This window comes from Salvelinus namaycush, unplaced genomic scaffold, assembly GCF_016432855.1.
Source record: "Salvelinus namaycush isolate Seneca unplaced genomic scaffold, SaNama_1.0 Scaffold127, whole genome shotgun sequence".
Taxonomy (NCBI): domain Eukaryota; kingdom Metazoa; phylum Chordata; class Actinopteri; order Salmoniformes; family Salmonidae; genus Salvelinus; species Salvelinus namaycush.
The window spans coordinates 210881-228005 of NW_024057975.1; the positions used below are offsets into that span (position 1 = coordinate 210881).

Consider the following 17125-nt stretch of genomic DNA (forward strand, 5'->3'; position numbering starts at 1 on the left):
TGGTCAGGCTGTCTCATTGTTACCAGAATGATGTTCTCACTGTTCATAAACCACTTCAATTAAACTACTCAAGTCTGCAACCCAGAATGTGTAAGATTCTGGTTGAATGAAACAGACGGAGGCCCAGCTATGATAGTCAAAATGTTTATTCACGAGCGCGCTAGTCCGTTGTACAAAACCTTTCATTTTATACTGGCTCCTTACGCACTTACATTCACACACAAACAGTAGGTACACACTGTATCACTACCCAGCCGACAAAGATTAGGGAGGACGTGAGAAGTACTCCCTGCCCTCCCTCAAGATTAGGGAGGACGTGAGAAGTACTCCCTGCCCTCCCTCAAGATTAGGGAGGACGTGAGAAGTACTCCCTGCCCTCCCCCAAGATTAGGGAGGACGTGAGAAGTACTCCCTGCCCTCCCTCAAGATTAGGGAGGACGTGAGAAGTACTCCCTGCCCTCCCTCAAGATTAGGGAGGATGTGAGAAGTACTCCCTGTCCTCCCTCAAGGTTATGGAGGATGTGAGAAGTACTCCCTGTCCTCTCCCAAATCTCTCAGAGGCCCCTAGCAAGGTCGGCACCGGATTTTGCTCAGACAGTCTGTGTTTAAGATACTATAAAGATATATTGTACAGATATATTGTTTTACCCTAATTCTGACTAAAACTACACACATCATTAATAATAATTGTATGATTCTAATCAATTTCATACAATTATATGGTTTCAGGGTGGAATATTCTAATCATTACTTTAAACATATAAATTCCATTAACACTCATACACAGGGCTATATCAAAGGCTGTCTCATTGACAGGTAAAATATGAACTGCAGTTTACAGACAAGAGAAGGAAAGAAGAGAACATCTATTCTGATGGCAGCCAAGTTGGATGGTAGACAGGGTTGATCATGGTGAGTTGGATGGTGGACAGGGTTGATCGTGGTGAGTTGGATGGTGGACAGGGTTGAACATGGTGATGGTGAGTTGGATGGTAGACAGGGTTGATCGTGGTGAGTTGGATGGTAGACAGGGTTGATCGTGGTGAGTTGGATGGTAGACAGGGTTGATCGTGGTGAGTTGGATGGTAGACAGGGTTGATCGTGGTGAGTTGGATGGTAGACAGGGTTGATCGTGGTGAGTTGGATGGTAGACAGGATTGATCATGGTGAGTTGGATGGTAGACAGGGTTGATCATGGTGAGTTGGATGGTAGACAGGGTTGATCATGGTGAGTTGGATGGTAGACAGGGTTGATCATGGTGAGTTGGATGGTGGACAGGGTTGATCGTGGTGAGTTGGATGGTAGACAGGGTTGATCGTGGTGAGTTGGATGGTAGACAGGGTTGATCATGGTGATGGTGAGTTGGATGGTAGACAGGGTTGATCATGGTGAGTTGGATGGTAGACAGGGTTGATCATGGTGAGTTGGATGGTAGACAGGGTTGATCATGATGAGTTGGACGGTAGACAGGGTTGATCATGGTGAGTTGGACGGTAGACAGGGTTGATCATGGTGAGTTGGATGGTAGACAGGGTTGATCATGGTGATGGTGAGTTGGATGGTAGACAGGGTTGATCATGGTGAGTTGGATGGTAGACAGGGTTGATCGTGGTGAGTTGGATGGTAGACAGGGTTGATCATGGTGAGTTGGATGGTAGACAGGGTTGATCATGGTGATGGTGAGTTGGATGGTAGACAGGGTTGATCATGGTGATGGTGAGTTGGATGGTAGACAGGGTTGATCATGGTGAGTTGGATGGTAGACAGGGTTGATCATGGTGATGGTGAGTTGGATGGTAGACAGGGTTGATCATGGTGAGTTGGATGGTAGACAGGGTTGATCATGGTGATGGTGAGTTGGATGGTAGACAGGGTTGACCATGGTGAGTTGGATGGTAGACAGGGTTGATCATGGTGAGTTGGATGGTGGACAGGGTTGATCATGGTGAGTTGGATGGTGGACAGGTATGATCATGGTGAGTTGGATGGTGGACAGGGTTGATCATGGTGAGTTGGATGGTGGACAGGGTTGATCATGGTGAGTTGGATGGTGGACAGGGTTGATCATGGTGAGTTGGATGGTGGACAGGGTTGATCATGGTGAGTTGGATGGTAGACAGGGTTGATCATGGTGAGTTGGATGGTAGACAGGGTTGATCATGGTGAGTTGGATGGTGGACAGGGTTGATCATGGTGAGTTGGATGGTGGACAGGGTTGATCATGGTGAGTTGGGTGGTAGACAGGGTTGATCATGGTGAGTTGGATGGTAGACATGGTTGATCATGGTGATGGTGAGTTGGATGGTAGACAGGGTTGATCATGGTGAGTTGGATGGTAGACAGGGTTGATCATGGTGATGGTGAGTTGGATGGTAGACAGGGTTGATCATGGTGAGTTGGATGGTAGACAGGGTTGATCATGGTGATGGTGAGTTGGATGGTAGACAGGGTTGATCATGGTGAGTTGGATGGTAGACAGGGTTGATCATGGTGATGGTGAGTTGGATGGTAGACAGGGTTGATCATGGTGAGTTGGATGGTAGACAGGGTTGATCATGGTGATGGTGAGTTGGATGGTAGACAGGGTTGATCATGGTGAGTTGGATGGTAGACAGGGTTGATCATGGTGATGGTGAGTTGGATGGTAGACAGGGTTGATCATGGTGAGTTGGATGGTAGACAGGGTTGATCATGGTGAGTTGGATGGTAGACAGGGTTGATCATGGTGATGGTGAGTTGGATGGTAGACAGGGTTGATCATGGTGAGTTGGATGGTAGACAGGGTTGATCATGGTGATGGTGAGTTGGATGGTAGACAGGGTTGATCATGGTGAGTTGGATGGTAGACAGGGTTGATCATGGTGATGGTGAGTTGGATGGTAGACAGGGTTGATCATGGTGAGTTGGATGGTGGACAGGGTTGATCATGGTGAGTTGGATGGTAGACAGGGTTGATCATGGTGAGTTGGATGGTAGACAGGGTTGATCATGGTGAGTTGGATGGTGGACAGGGTTGATCATGGTGAGTTGGGTGGTATACAGGGTTGATCATGGTGAGTTGGATGGTAGACAGGGTTGATCATGGTGAGTTGGATGGTGGACAGGGTTGATCATGGTGAGTTGGATGGTAGACAGGGTTGATCATGGTGAGTTGGATGGTAGACAGGGTTGATCATGGTGAGTTGGATGGTGGACAGGGTTGATCATGGTGAGTTGGATGGTAGACAGGGTTGATCATGGTGAGTTGGATGGTAGACAGGGTTGATCATGGTGAGTTGGATGGTAGACAGGGTTGACCATGGTGATGGTGAGTTGGATGGTGGACAGGGTTGACCATGGTGATGGTGAGTTGGATGGTGGACAGGGTTGATCATGGTGATGGTGAGTTGGATGGTAGACAGGGTTGATCATGGTGATGGTGAGTTGGATTGTAGACAGGGTTGATCATGGTGAGTTGGATGGTGGACAGGGTTGACCATGGTGATGGTGAGTTGGATGGTAGACAGGGTTGATCATGGTGATGGTGAGTTGGATGGTAGATAGGGTTGATCATGGTGATGGTGAGTTGGATGGTAGACAGGGTTGATCATGGTGATGGTGAGTTGGATGGTAGACAGGGTTGATCATGGTGAGTTGGATGGTAGACAGGGTTGATCATGGTGATGGTGAGTTGGATGGTGGACAGGGTTGACCATGGTGATGGTGAGTTGGATGGTGGACAGGGTTGATCATGGTGATGGTGAGTTGGATGGTGGACAGGGTTGATCATGGTGAGTTGGATTGTAGACAGGGTTGATCATGGTGAGTTGGATGGTGGACAGGGTTGATCATGGTGAGTTGGATGGTGGACAGGGTTGATCATGGTGAGTTGGATGGTAGACAGGGTTGATCATGGTGAGTTGGATGGTGGACAGGGTTGATCATGGTGAGTTGGGTGGTAGACAGGGTTGATCATGGTGATGGTGAGTTGGATGGTAGACAGGGTTGATCATGGTGATGGTGAGTTGGGTGGTAGACAGGGTTGACCATGGTGATGGTGAGTTGGATGGTAGACAGGGTTGATCATGGTGATGGTGAGTTGGATGGTAGACAGGGTTGATCATGGTGAGTTGGATGGTAGACAGGGTTGATCATGGCCACATTAAGAAAGCTCACCCTGCACGGCTTCTCTCCGATAGTCTACCATTAACTGGAAAGGTTACCCACCATTGTGGTGTATTCTCTTGTGTGCAGACAGGGTTCCTGACTGACTAAACCTCTTCCCACACTGATCACAGCCAAAAGGCTTCTCTCCAGTGTGTGTTCTCTTGTGTCCAGCCAGGCTTCCTGACTGAGCGAACCTCTTCCCACACTGATCACAGCCAAAAGGCTTCTCTCCAGTGTGTGTTCGCATGTGCACTTTTAAATCCCCTGAAGTAGTACAACGCAGCCCACAGTCTGAGCAGTGGTAAGGCTTTTCGCCAGTGTGTATTCGCTGGTGTAAAGTCAACTGCCCAGACTGATTGAATCTTTTCCCAGTCAGAGCAGTGGAATGGTTTCTCTCCTGTGTGTGTTCTCCGGTGTATTTTAAGTCCACCTGAAGAGGCTAAGCTCATTCCGCAGTCAGAGCAGTGGTAAGGTTTCTCTCCTGTGTGTGTTCTCTGGTGTGATGTTAAACTGCCTGACTCAGTAAAGCTTTTCCCACAGTCGGCACAATGGTAAGGCTTCTCTCCTGTGTGTGTTCTCTGGTGTACTTTTAAATGGTCTGACTTGCCAAAGCTTCTCCCACAGTCGGTACAATGGTAAGGCCTCTCTCCCGTGTGGGTTCGAAGGTGTGAAGCCAGACTTCCTGATGTAACAAAACTTTTGCCACATACATCACAGTTATAAGGCTTCTCTCCTGTGTGTACTCTCTGATGTTCCTTCAGGTGACTTGAATTTATAAAGCCTATTCCACAGTCTGAGCAGCGGTATGGTTTCTCTCCAGAGTGTATTCTCATGTGTACAGTCAAGTGTGCTGACTGAGCGAATCTCTTCCCACACTGATCACAGCTAAAAGGCTTCTCGCCTGTGTGTGTTCGCTGGTGCACTATCAGTCCGTCTAATCTAGCAAAACTCTTACTACAGCTGAAGCAGTAGTAAGGTTTCTCACCTGTGTGTGTTCGCTGGTGCAGCTCTAAATCCCTTGATGTTGAAAAGTTACTTCCACAATCTGAACAGTGGTGAAGCTTCTGGCCCAGGTGTCTGCGCTGGTGTGTTCTCAGGTTGCTTGCCTGAGTAAAACTCTTCCCGCAGTCCGAACAGTGGTAAGGTTTCTCTCCAGTGTGTGTTCTATGGTGAAGTATCAGGGAGTTCGAGCTAGGAAATCTCTTCCCACATTGATCACAGCTGTAAGGTTTCTCTCCTGTGTGTATGCGCTGGTGCTGTATCAGATTTCTTGAATGAGCAAAACTCTTCCCACAGTCAGAGCAGTGGTAAGGCTTCTCTCCGGTGTGTGTTCTCTGGTGCACCTTATTACCCTGTGATGATGAAAAGCTCTTCTCACAGACTAAGCAGTGGTAAGGCTTCTCTTGTGTGTGTGTCCGCCGATGAATTTTCAGGTTGCCTAATTGAACAAAACTCTTCCCACAGTCTGTGCAGTGAAACGGTTTTGCTCCTGTGTGTATTTGTTGGTGACTTGTCAGGGATCCCGACTTAGTAAATCTCCTCCCACATTGATCACAGCTAAAAGGTTTCTCTCCTTTGTGGGTCAGCTGGTGTTTTGTTAGGTTTCCTAGTTGCAAATTACTTATCCCGCAGTCTGAAGAGCTATAAGTTCTCTCCCCAGTATGAATTCTCTGGTGTGTTTCAAGTTTTGCTGAAGAGGTGAAACTCTTTCCACAGTCAGAGCAGCGGTGAGGTTTCTTCCCTGCAAGTCTCTGCTGGTGTTTGAGGTGTTCTGATCTGGAGAGACTGTTCTCTGCCTCGTCAGCGTCACGTTGGTTAGCCTCCCCAGATATGCCTCTTCTACTGAGAGAGCGACGGCTACGGCTGTGCCCTGTGAAACAACGACAGACAGTAAAGGGTTCCTTCTTCATATCGAAGACAGACCAAGGCCCAGCTTTTCAAACTCATGTGATCGGATTTTTAGAATTTCGGATCGGTTAAAAATCTTCAATGTAACCCAATGGGGTAGGAGTGCTTCTAATTGATTCTACATTTTAAGAAGGTTAGTGATTGTATTGAATGTTAATTAAGAACATCGAAGGGAGTGTCCCAAAATAAATGGTTTATATTCTTATACATACCACTCAGCCCCGTTGTTTTCCTGCAGTCCACCAGCAGCACAGACAACCTCTTCATACCCTGCAGTAAGGTGCTACTGGGAGAGGCACGACCTGGGGACTCCGGGAGGGAGGAAGGGCTAGCGTTGTCCTGGTAACCATAGAGAGGGGACACAGACACATATCATTATGGATGCTGATGTCACTGCTGCCATGACGGGTAAAACACAATGATGATCTGATCTTAGATCTGATCTCATGTTACACTGAAGGGTAAAACACAATGATCTGATCTGAGATCTGAGTCTAGATTACATTGGTTGCGGCGCCAAAGTATTTATACAATAACACATTTATTGCATATATACTTTCCTAATAAAAGTGCTTTTATAATAATACTTGATTAGTACAAACACTTATTACAGATACATGGCTTTTTAATTTAACTAAAAAGGTAAACATTTTCTGCTTTCATTCTGTTTTTACATGTCCAATGGTTAACTCCATGTTGACCCAGCTCTGTACACTCCCATGGATTCTGTTTTTACATGTCCAATGGTTAACTCCATGTTGACCCAGCTCTGTACACTCCCATGGATTCTGCTTTTATATGTCCAATGGTTAACTCCATGTTGACCCAGCTCTGTACACTCCCATGGATTCTGCTTTTACATGTCCAATGGTTAAGGCTGGTTAAGGCTTATGGCTGCAATCCCGTTAACGGGATGGATATGACAACAGCCAGTGAAAGTGCAGGGCGCCAAATTCAAACAGAAATCTCATAATTAAAATTCCTCAAACATACATGTATCTTATACAATTTTAAATGTAATCTTGTTGTTAATCCCACCAAAGTGTCCGATTTCAAATAGGCTTTTCAGCGAAAGCACCACAAACGATTATGTTAGATCACCGCAAATCACAGACAAACACAGTCGTTTTTCCAGCCAAAGACCGGAGTCACAAAAAGCAGAAATAGAGATAAAATTAATCACTAACCTTTGATGGTCATCAGATGACACTCATAGGACTTCATGTTACACAATACATATGTTTTGTTCGATTAAGTTCATATTTATATCCAAAAACCTCAGTTTACATTGGCGCCATGTTCAGAAATGCCTCCAAAATATCCGGAGAAAATGCAGAGAGCCACGTCAAATAACAGAAATACTCATCATAAACTTTGATGAAAGATACATGTTTTACATAGAATTAAAGATACTTGTTCTTAATGCAACCGCTGTGTCAGATTTCAAAAAGCTTTACGGCAAAAGCACAATATTCAATAATCTGAAAACAGCGTTAAGCCACAAAAGCAAGCCATACAGTTACCCGCCATATTGTGCAGTCAATAAAACTCATAAAAAGCATTATAAATCTTCACTTACCTTTGCTGAACTTCGTCGGAATGCACTCCCAGGACTCCCACAAGAAATGTTTGTTTTGTTCAGTAATGTCCATCAATTATGTCCAAATAGCTATTTTTGTTAGCGTGTTTGGTAAACAAATCCAACGTCAGGAAGCACGTTCACTAAAAGCTGACAAAATGTCCAAAAGTTCCATAACAGTCAGTAGAAACATGTCAAACAATGTTTTGAATCAATCTTTAGAATGTTTTTAACATAAATCTTGAATAACGTCCCAACCGGAGAATTACATTGACATCAGATAAGCGATGGAACAGAGCTCCCTCATGTGAACGCGGATGGTTAGAGCATGGTCAGGTCATGACAGACCTGACTAATTCCCCTCTCATTCGGCCCCCCTTCACAGTAGAGGCATCAGACAAGGTTCTACAGACTGTTGACATCTAGTGGAAGCCGTAGGAAGTGCAAACTCATCCATATCTCGCTGTGAATTCAATAGGATCTTGGTTGAATATCGACCAATTTTTGATGATTTGATTTGACCAGCCTCAGAATTCCCACTTCCTGTTTGGATTTTTTCTCTGGTTTTTGCCTGCCATAGGAGTTCTGTTATACTCACATATATCATTCAAACAGTTTTAGAAACTTCAGGGTGTTTTCTCTCCAATATGAATAATAATATTAATAATAATATGCATATATTAGCAACTGGATCTGAGGAGCAGGCAGCAGACCACGTGCTGTTACCCTAGGTCAGGGATGCCAGAGACCAATTATAATATGCTACAGTAGGCGTCTGCAACAAGTACCAAAATAAAATAGATTTTAAGCAAATGTCTGGTTCCAACAACTTGAGCCATCTGTTATAAAAAGCCGTTTGTCAGTCATGAATATAAGGAATCCATAATGTGTTTGTTTACATTGATAATCATGCGTAAAATGAATCATAATTTTTTTTTAAACATCACGACTAGTCATTTGATTATAAACCAATGTACTGGCATTGTGAAAATTCAGAACCATCAATGGTGTAGTCTAGACTTTGCTTCACTCGCTCCGGGGTGAAGCCTCCCCTCCCCAGCCTCCCCTCACTAGCCTCCAGATCTAGGATCAGCATGCGCTCTCCCAATCCTAACTTTAACTATTAGGGTGAAAAATGCAACAACTTCACCCTACACCTACTTCCTCAGACATCACGAACTAGGTTGACTTCAAGTTAAACTTTGTTTGGTGGCCGGTACATTCTGTTCTTTCCGAAATAATAAAACAAAGTATGGCAGCCTTTACATTGTGGGCGCAAAGGAAGGCTACAAGTAACCAGCTAAACTACACAAATAATTTCCCAAAAGTCAAGGACCGTTAAAACAGGTAAAAGCAGGAAGTAGACTACAAAGACCCGTTATACAATTTAAAATAATTAACTCACCTGATTCATTGTAGAAACTTTTGTTTGTTTATGGTCGATTGCAGAGTTCAGGAGAAGTTAACAAGATGATAATTTTTATGTCTAGTCTACTGACCTTGTAGATTAGGGAGGTAGAGGACCGAGACGTTACATTTCAACACGTTACTCTCTGCCTTACACCATGCCCAGACCGGACTCGCGTGCAAATTGATTTTGTCCCCACGCACTAAAAGCGATCACGACATGCAGGTTAAAATATCAAAACAAACTCTGAACCAATTATAATAAGTTGGGCGACAGGTCAAAAAGCATTAAACATTTATGGCAATTTAAATTAGCTAGCTTGCAGTTGCTAGCTAATATGTCCCGGGATAAACATTTTGAGCTGTTATTTTACATGAAATGCACAAGGTCCTCTACTCTGACAATTAATCCACACATAAAACGGTCAACCGAATAGTTTCTAGTCATCGCTCCTCCTTCCAGGCCTTTTCTTCCCGACCTCAGTTCATCTTTCAATCACCCACGTGGGTATAACCAATGAGGAGATGGGAGAGGCAGGACTTGCACCGGCGTTCAGCGTCACAAATAGAACTGACTTCTATTTTAGCGCTTGGCAACGCTGATGCTCCTTGGCGCGTGCGCGCAGTGTGGGTGCAATAATTGAATAGCATGCATGTTGTACATTTATGCTGCAACGCTCGCGTCAGTGTGGTCAGCATGTAAAGTCACAAGAGAAAATGGAGAATAGAGACGGACTCCACTTTCACTGCCGTTCGACTGAAAAATAGGACTTCGGCCGACATACAAATTATAGTCCAGCCGTAGGCTTCTGCTTAGCTCGTTTTCAAAAGGTAACGTCCGATAGCATTTTAACATTCCTCCTTTATTCCATCACGTTGTCTAGTATTCTACTCCGCACGGAGCGTCAAGTAAAGAGGGGCTATAATTCAGAGCTGTTGTCTTGCGGCCCTGAAAGGGTAGCTAACAGACCCGTAAGTTCACTCCCACAGCAACAGGAATTTTGTGTTGTACTAAATGGGATTCATGAAATACATGCACCAGATGGTACCAGGCAGTATAACATGATGGTGCCAAAATCTTACCAAATCAATGCATTATTCCACTAACTATGACCGAGAGAGAGACATGTTTTCCATAATGTTTCAAGCAGTGCATTTGGAAAGTATTCAGACCCCTCGACTTTTTCCACATTTTGTTCCATTACCGCCTTATTCTAAAATTGATTTAATAGGTTTTTCCTCTCGTCAATCTACACACAATAACAAAGCCTCAAGTCTTACAGGCACACCTGTATTTGGGGAGCTTCTCAAGCTCTGTCAGGTTGGATGGGGAGCATCGCCCAGCCAGAGCCCGGGTTTAAGCCAGGGCTCTGTCTGGGCAACTCAGGGACATTCAGAGTGTTGTGGGGGGGCTTTGATAGGAAAAAACAGAGTGCTGTGGGGGGGGGGGGGCTTTGATAGGATATAATAGTGCTGTGTGGGGGGAGCTTTGATAGGATATAACAGAGTGCTGTTGGGAGGGGGGGGTGGGGGTGATAGGATATAACAGAGCGCTGTGGGGGGCTTTGATTGCTAGGCTAGTCAGCTGGCTAGGTTAGCTAGCATGCTAAAATAGCTAACTTTAGCTGGCTGGCTTTCTGGCTTAGATAACTATATATCAGTAACATTGGTTTACTTTAATGTAGCTGTAAGCTAGGTGTTGATAGCTGCTGGCTGTCTCATGCAGTTACAGAATGTTAGCAGGCTGGTAGTGCTAACATTAGCAGGCTAGTTGGCTAGCTAGCCACATTGCAAGCTGATTTGTAAAAAATAAAATAAAAAAATCAAAGTATTTGCTTGTAAATTGGCTGAAAATGTTATTGAAACCAGTAGTCATGAGTGCAAAGGATTTGGTTTGAAGTTATTTCTGTTGGAGTTTACATTATAGGGCTAGCTTGCCGGGTCCTCCATATTACGTAAAAACGCTGCAAACCAGCATTACTTCGGCACTATGCTCGGATTGATGTAATAACTAGAAAAATAGACACGAGCGAGGAGTAACTTGGCATTGGGACTTTTGATGCATATTACTAATGAAAACCCACATGGTTACGTTTATGCTACCTACCCTTTTAACCCCCCCACTTGTCCCAGACCATGTACTATGCACGAGGTCAGGGATTTCCAAGACTAACTATAATATGTTATAGCAGATCAGATATCATATTGGGGAAAACGAATTGATTGGAGTAAACTAACATACAACAATACTGCTCTATCTCTCACACATGCACGGTACCTGTAGTTAAATAATTATACATATATCGCTAATTTCCTCTTTCTTTGAGTGCTGGATTTTCAGCCACAGCGGCCAATCCACCATTCATTCTGATCTGAACTCCAACCCTCCGACGTCCACAGATATCTGTGACCAACAGGTGCATATCCGTATTCCCAGTCATGTAAAACCTATAGATTAGGGCCTAATGAATGTATTTAAAAATTGACAGATTTCCTCAAATGAACTGTAACTCGGTAAAATCTATTAAATTGTTGCATGTTGCGTTTGTATTTTTTGTTCTGTATACTTGGTTTTGTACACCAGCTTCAAAACACAATATTGTTGGTTATTGAAAATATATTTCACAGTGGTTTAGATGGTACAATGATTCTCTACACTATGCGTGCTTCTTTTGTCACAAACTGAAATTAAGGAAACTATTATATTTTTTGCAACAAGGAAATGGCGGAGCGATTTATGCATATGGACACTTTAACTTTCAGCGTGCGACTTCACAGTGAAATGGTTGCTTACAAACCTTCCCAACGAGTTTAAAAAATAATAAATACATTATTTTCATGTACAAAAACAGCACAAAGGTCAATAGCATTTCGCTACACCCGCAATAATAGTGTATGTTACCCATAGCATTTGTTTTGACCGTTAAACGGGTGTGGTGTAAAAGCAGGAAGTTGGCTACAAAGACCCCTCGTCTTAAATGTTTAATTGTATATAAACTCACCGGATTCATTGTAGATTCTTCCGTTATTGTCGATTGCAGAGTTCAGGCGAAGTTAACCAGATGGGAATGTTTATGTCTAGTCTACTGATATTGTAGATTAGGGAGGTAGAGATCCGAGACGTTATATTTCAAAATGTGGCTCTCTACCCAAAATCACAAGACAAAAGAGCCGAGGCTCCGCCTTCACTTCCGGTGTTGTGCAGAAAAGCCCCGCCTACTCAATTCTTCATTGTTGCAACTTGCTTGCTAGTTGAGGTTTCTGCTCTTCACTCCGTTGTCAGTTCAGCCTCCATTTCACTGATCTTAGTAGCAGAAAGTATTTTATATGTTTGTTCTTCAAGGCAGCTGTCGATGATCACGTTAGGCTGCGTTTCATTTGATTTCTTATGGCGGTTTGATCGCGGGGGAGGCACTAGTATTTTCATTATTTAGTTATCATTTCATTGTCATCATTTATCTATAGCTACGGTGCCTTCAGAATGTATTCATACCCATTGACTTATTCCACATTTTGTTGTGATACAGGCCTGAATTCAAAATGGATTATATATATATACATATATATTTCTTCATCTACCAATAGGTGCACTTATTTGCGAGGCATTGGAAAACTTCCCTGGTCTTTGTGGTTGAATCTGTGTTTGAAATTCACATCTCGACTGAGGGACCTTACAGATAATTGTACACTATATCTGGGGTACGGAGATGAGGTAGTCATTTAAAAATCATGTTAAACACTATCATTGCACACAGAGTGAGTCCATGCAACTTATTATGTGACTTGTTAAATAGCACATGTTTACTCCTGAACTTATTTAGGCTTGCCACAACAAATGAGTTGAATACTTATAAACTCAAGACATTTCAGCTTTTCATTTTTAATTAATTTGTAAAAAAAAAAATTGAAAACATGATTCCACTTTGACATTTTGTGGTATTGTGTGTATGCAGTGGTGTAATGTACTTAAGTAAAAATTAAGTAGTTGTTTTGGGTATCTGTACTTTACTATTTATATTTTTGCCAACTTTAAATTTTACTTCCCTACATTCCTAAAGACAATAATGTACTTTTTACTCCATACATTTTCCCTGACACCCAAAAGGACTCGTTACATTTTGACAGGACAATTGTCCAATTCACACACTTATCAAGAGAACATCCCTGGTGATCCGTACTGCCTCTGCTCTGGCGGACTCACTGCATTAACACAAATGCTTCACTTGTAAATTATGTCTGAGTGTTGGAGTGTGCCCCTGGCTAACCGTCAATTAAAAAAAAGAAAATTGTGCCGTCTGGTTTGCTTACTATATTAATTTGAAATGGTTTACACTTTTACTTCTGATACTTAAGTACATTTGAGCAATCCATTGACTTTTGATATTTAATTAAGTACATTTAAACCCAAATACTTTTAGACTTTTACTCAAGTAGTATATTACTGGGTGTCTTTCACTTTTACTTGAGTCATTTTCTATTAAGGTATCTTTACTTTTACTCAAGTATGACATTTGAGTACTTTTTCCACCACTGTGTGTACGCCAGTGACAAAAAAATCTAAATGTAATCAATTTGAAATTCAGTTATTTTTTTACCTTTATATAACTAGTCAAGCCAAATTCTTATTTACAACAAACCCTTGCCAAACCCGGACGACGCTGGATCAATTGTGCGCCACTCTATGGGAATCGCACTGAGATGCATTGTGACGCTCGGGAGCCAAAATTTCTGGCAGCGGCGGGATTCGAACCCGCGCCTCCGAAAAGACTGGAGCCTTAATCCAGCGCCTTAGACCGCTCGGCCACGCTACCGTTAAATACCCTTAGGTTGAAGATAATCTATATCCGTGAAAACCGGATGTTTCCGTTTTTCTTACCAACTCCGTAGAGGGTGATATTGTATCTGTAAGAAGTGTGGTAAAAAACGTACTGAAATGATTTGTTATGATATTGTTTGACAGAATCCTCTTTGCGTTACCCAATGCAGCCAGCAGATGGCGATGTGAGGAGGTCTGCTGTACGGAGAAAGAAGCTCTGGGGCTGAACATTGTCGTAAAAGTGGAGGTTATTTACAGTGAAAGGAGAGGAAGAAGCTTTCCGAATGAAAAAGGAGGAAGAGGAGGCTATCACATTGAAATAAGAGGAGGATGTTATAGTGAAAGAAGAGAAATAACCTTTAGGAGTGAAAGAGTTAGAGGGGATACAGGCTGTCACAGTGGAAGAAGAGGAGGTAGAAGCTTTCAGAATGAAAAAGGAGGAAGAGGCGGCTGTTTCAGTGAAAGACAAACCTTTTTGGGAGGAAGACGAGGCTGTCTCAATAAAAGAGAAGGTAGAAGACGTTCTGGGAGTGAAAGAGGAGGAGACAGAATATCTGATTAACACCAGTGAGTACTGTCTAAAAACAACTCTGCAGTTGTTGAACTAATGTGATTTTTAAAGGGGCATTCTACTGAAGTTCTACACTCGAATATGTTGTTCAAAGGGGCAATCTGCGATTGGTACATGCATTTTTTTACTTTTAAATGATTGATACTTTATTGTCCATTTACATCTAAATGAATTTAGTTTAGTCAGCGGGTGAACATCTTTCCACACTGGGTGCTGTCTCCCAAGCTGGGCTCACTTTCTCAGAGGAAGAGAACATTTATAATTTTTCTGGATAGGCCAGAAAATGTGACACGTTACTCCCTATGTAAACGTGGGGTGTGAAACCTGCCAGTTGAAGTCAGCTCCGCTGAGAGAGGAAACAGAGAGCAGAGAAATGGGGCTTTCTGCCAAAATAAGGTACAGGAACTTATGAAATTCAGAGAGCTCTTTGTACACCACAAATGTCACCCGGAACCAGTCCACAACTTCACGTTTAAAAGCAGAGGAGAAGTCCAAGAAACTGATGACACATAAGAGTTGTAGCCATTGATTCTTGAGGAATATAACTCCTAAATGCCCAACGACCTTAGTTCAACAGTCATACCCCATCTGAACCCAATATATACTGAGTGTACAAAACATTATGAACACCTGCTCAACTTTCATTTCCCATCAGAACCCACCAGCCTGTTTAACTCTGAGGGGTATACTATGTAGTGGGATAGAGGAGTTAGTGAGCTCACTTTGGTCCATTCTGAATTCAACTCACTGAATTCAACTCAGGATAAATGTTGAAGGTTATTTGTCACATGCGCCAAATACAACAGATGTAGACCTTACCATGAAATGCTTACTTATAAGCCCTTAACCAACAATGCAATTCAAGAAATGGAGTTAAGAAAATATTTACAAAATAAACTAAAGTAAAAAATAAAACACAAAAGTTACACAATAAAATAAAAACAAGGCTATATACACGGGGTACCGGTACCGAGTCAATGTGCAGGGTACAGGTTAGTCAGGTAATTTGTACATGGAGGTGTATTTTAGTCAATGACACTCCGACATTGCTCATCCCAATATTTATATATTTCTTAATTCCCTTCTTTTACTTTTAGATTTGTGTGTATTGTTGTGAATTGTTAGACACTACTGCACTGTTGGAGCTAGGAACACAAGCATTTTCTCTACACCGGCAATAACATCTGCTAAATACGTGTACGTGACCAATAACATTTGAAGGAGTGCAATGTCGAAGTGCAAAGTTTGTGCACATGCGCACTTCACAGAGGAGGCGTTCCCTAACGGAAAATATGCAAATGCACCAAATGGGATCTCGCTAACTCCTGCTTGACTTTGCACTTTTTTTTGACCTCCTTTTTTGTTCTGCCCAATATGCTTCATTTACTCCCACTGTAAACGACACAGATTAGCTATTTTGGGTTGGTTCTATATACAGTATCTTTGGTTATACCATAGATACAGTACTAGCCAGATGAGAGCTAACGCTGGCTAGCTAGCTAACCAAACAACTAGCTAGCTAACCAACTAGCTAGCTATATTTAGCCAAGGAAGTTTAAAAAAAAATGATAAGGCTGAAGTCATCTGTGTAAACAAACAAATAAAGTTAAGCACAAATAGGATAGCGTACGTCATTGCCTGTTATATCCAGTTAGCTAGCCAACTAGCTAGCTAGCCAGTAACAACTGAATGTTGACAATATCCTTGACCATGTTCTGTTATAATCTCCACCCGGCACAGCCAGAAGAGGACTGGCCACCCCTCATAGCCTGGTTCCTCTCTAGGTTTCTTCCTAGGTTCTGGCCTTTCTAGGGAGTTTTTCGTAGCCACCGTGCTTCTACACCTGCATTGCTTGCTGTTTGGGGTTTTAGGTTGGGTTTCTGTAAGCACTTTGTGACATCGGCTGATGTAAGAAGGGCTTTATAAATACATTTGATTGATTCATTTCCCACATTCTTCCACAAAGCACAGCAAATAAGATAGCGAACGTCATTGCCTGTTACATGCAAAGTCCTCCTGAGGATCTGCCTTTTTACTGAAGTTGCTGGGAAATGACCGACAACATAGCTCTTAGCTCCCTCTCTACTGGACAACTTTTATTTGTATTGCTTTTAAATCTTTTTAATAAAAAAAAAAAATCTTATTAACACTTTGTTCTAGCTAGCTATTTGTGTAGGTAGCTATCAAGTAAACACAATGGTTATCTATCCAACTAGCCAGTAACAACTCAATGTTGACAATAACTTATATCCCACCATTCTTCCACAAAGCACAGCTAGCTCGCTAAGTAAAGTTCATAGTCAACACCAAACTTTGGGAAACTGACACACTGTTCGTGTATAATACCTGCAACGGGAATTGTATAAAAATAACCTTAGATATTAATTTAGAATCCTTTAAATTAGATCTACAAGGACATCTTTATTGATATGCCAGTATTTTCATTTAGAGATTCCGGTCAACTCTTTGACCTTTCCTTTCATGGGTCCTACCAATTATTTTGGGATTATTCACCATGGCAACCACTTGTTAATATAACAAAAACGAAACTTATTTCTCAGTTCGGTTGGCTTTTGTGGAGATCAGATTGTTTTCATTTGCAGGGATATTTGTGCGTTTTTGACCAAATACTGGCCTTCTGTGTCTGTCATCACTCTTTGACCAGAGTGCAGTCTGGTATCCCAGACCCCATTTAAG

General features: G+C 42.6%; 1 non-coding gene across 1 annotated transcript; it reads right to left on the minus strand.

Annotated features, from left to right (window-relative positions):
• Positions 1-13770: 13770 nt before the first annotated feature.
• trnal-aag lies at positions 13771-13852 on the minus strand. The gene has a single exon. It is a non-coding gene; the product is annotated as a tRNA-Leu (tRNA).
• Between the last annotated feature and the right edge of the window lie 3273 nt (positions 13853-17125).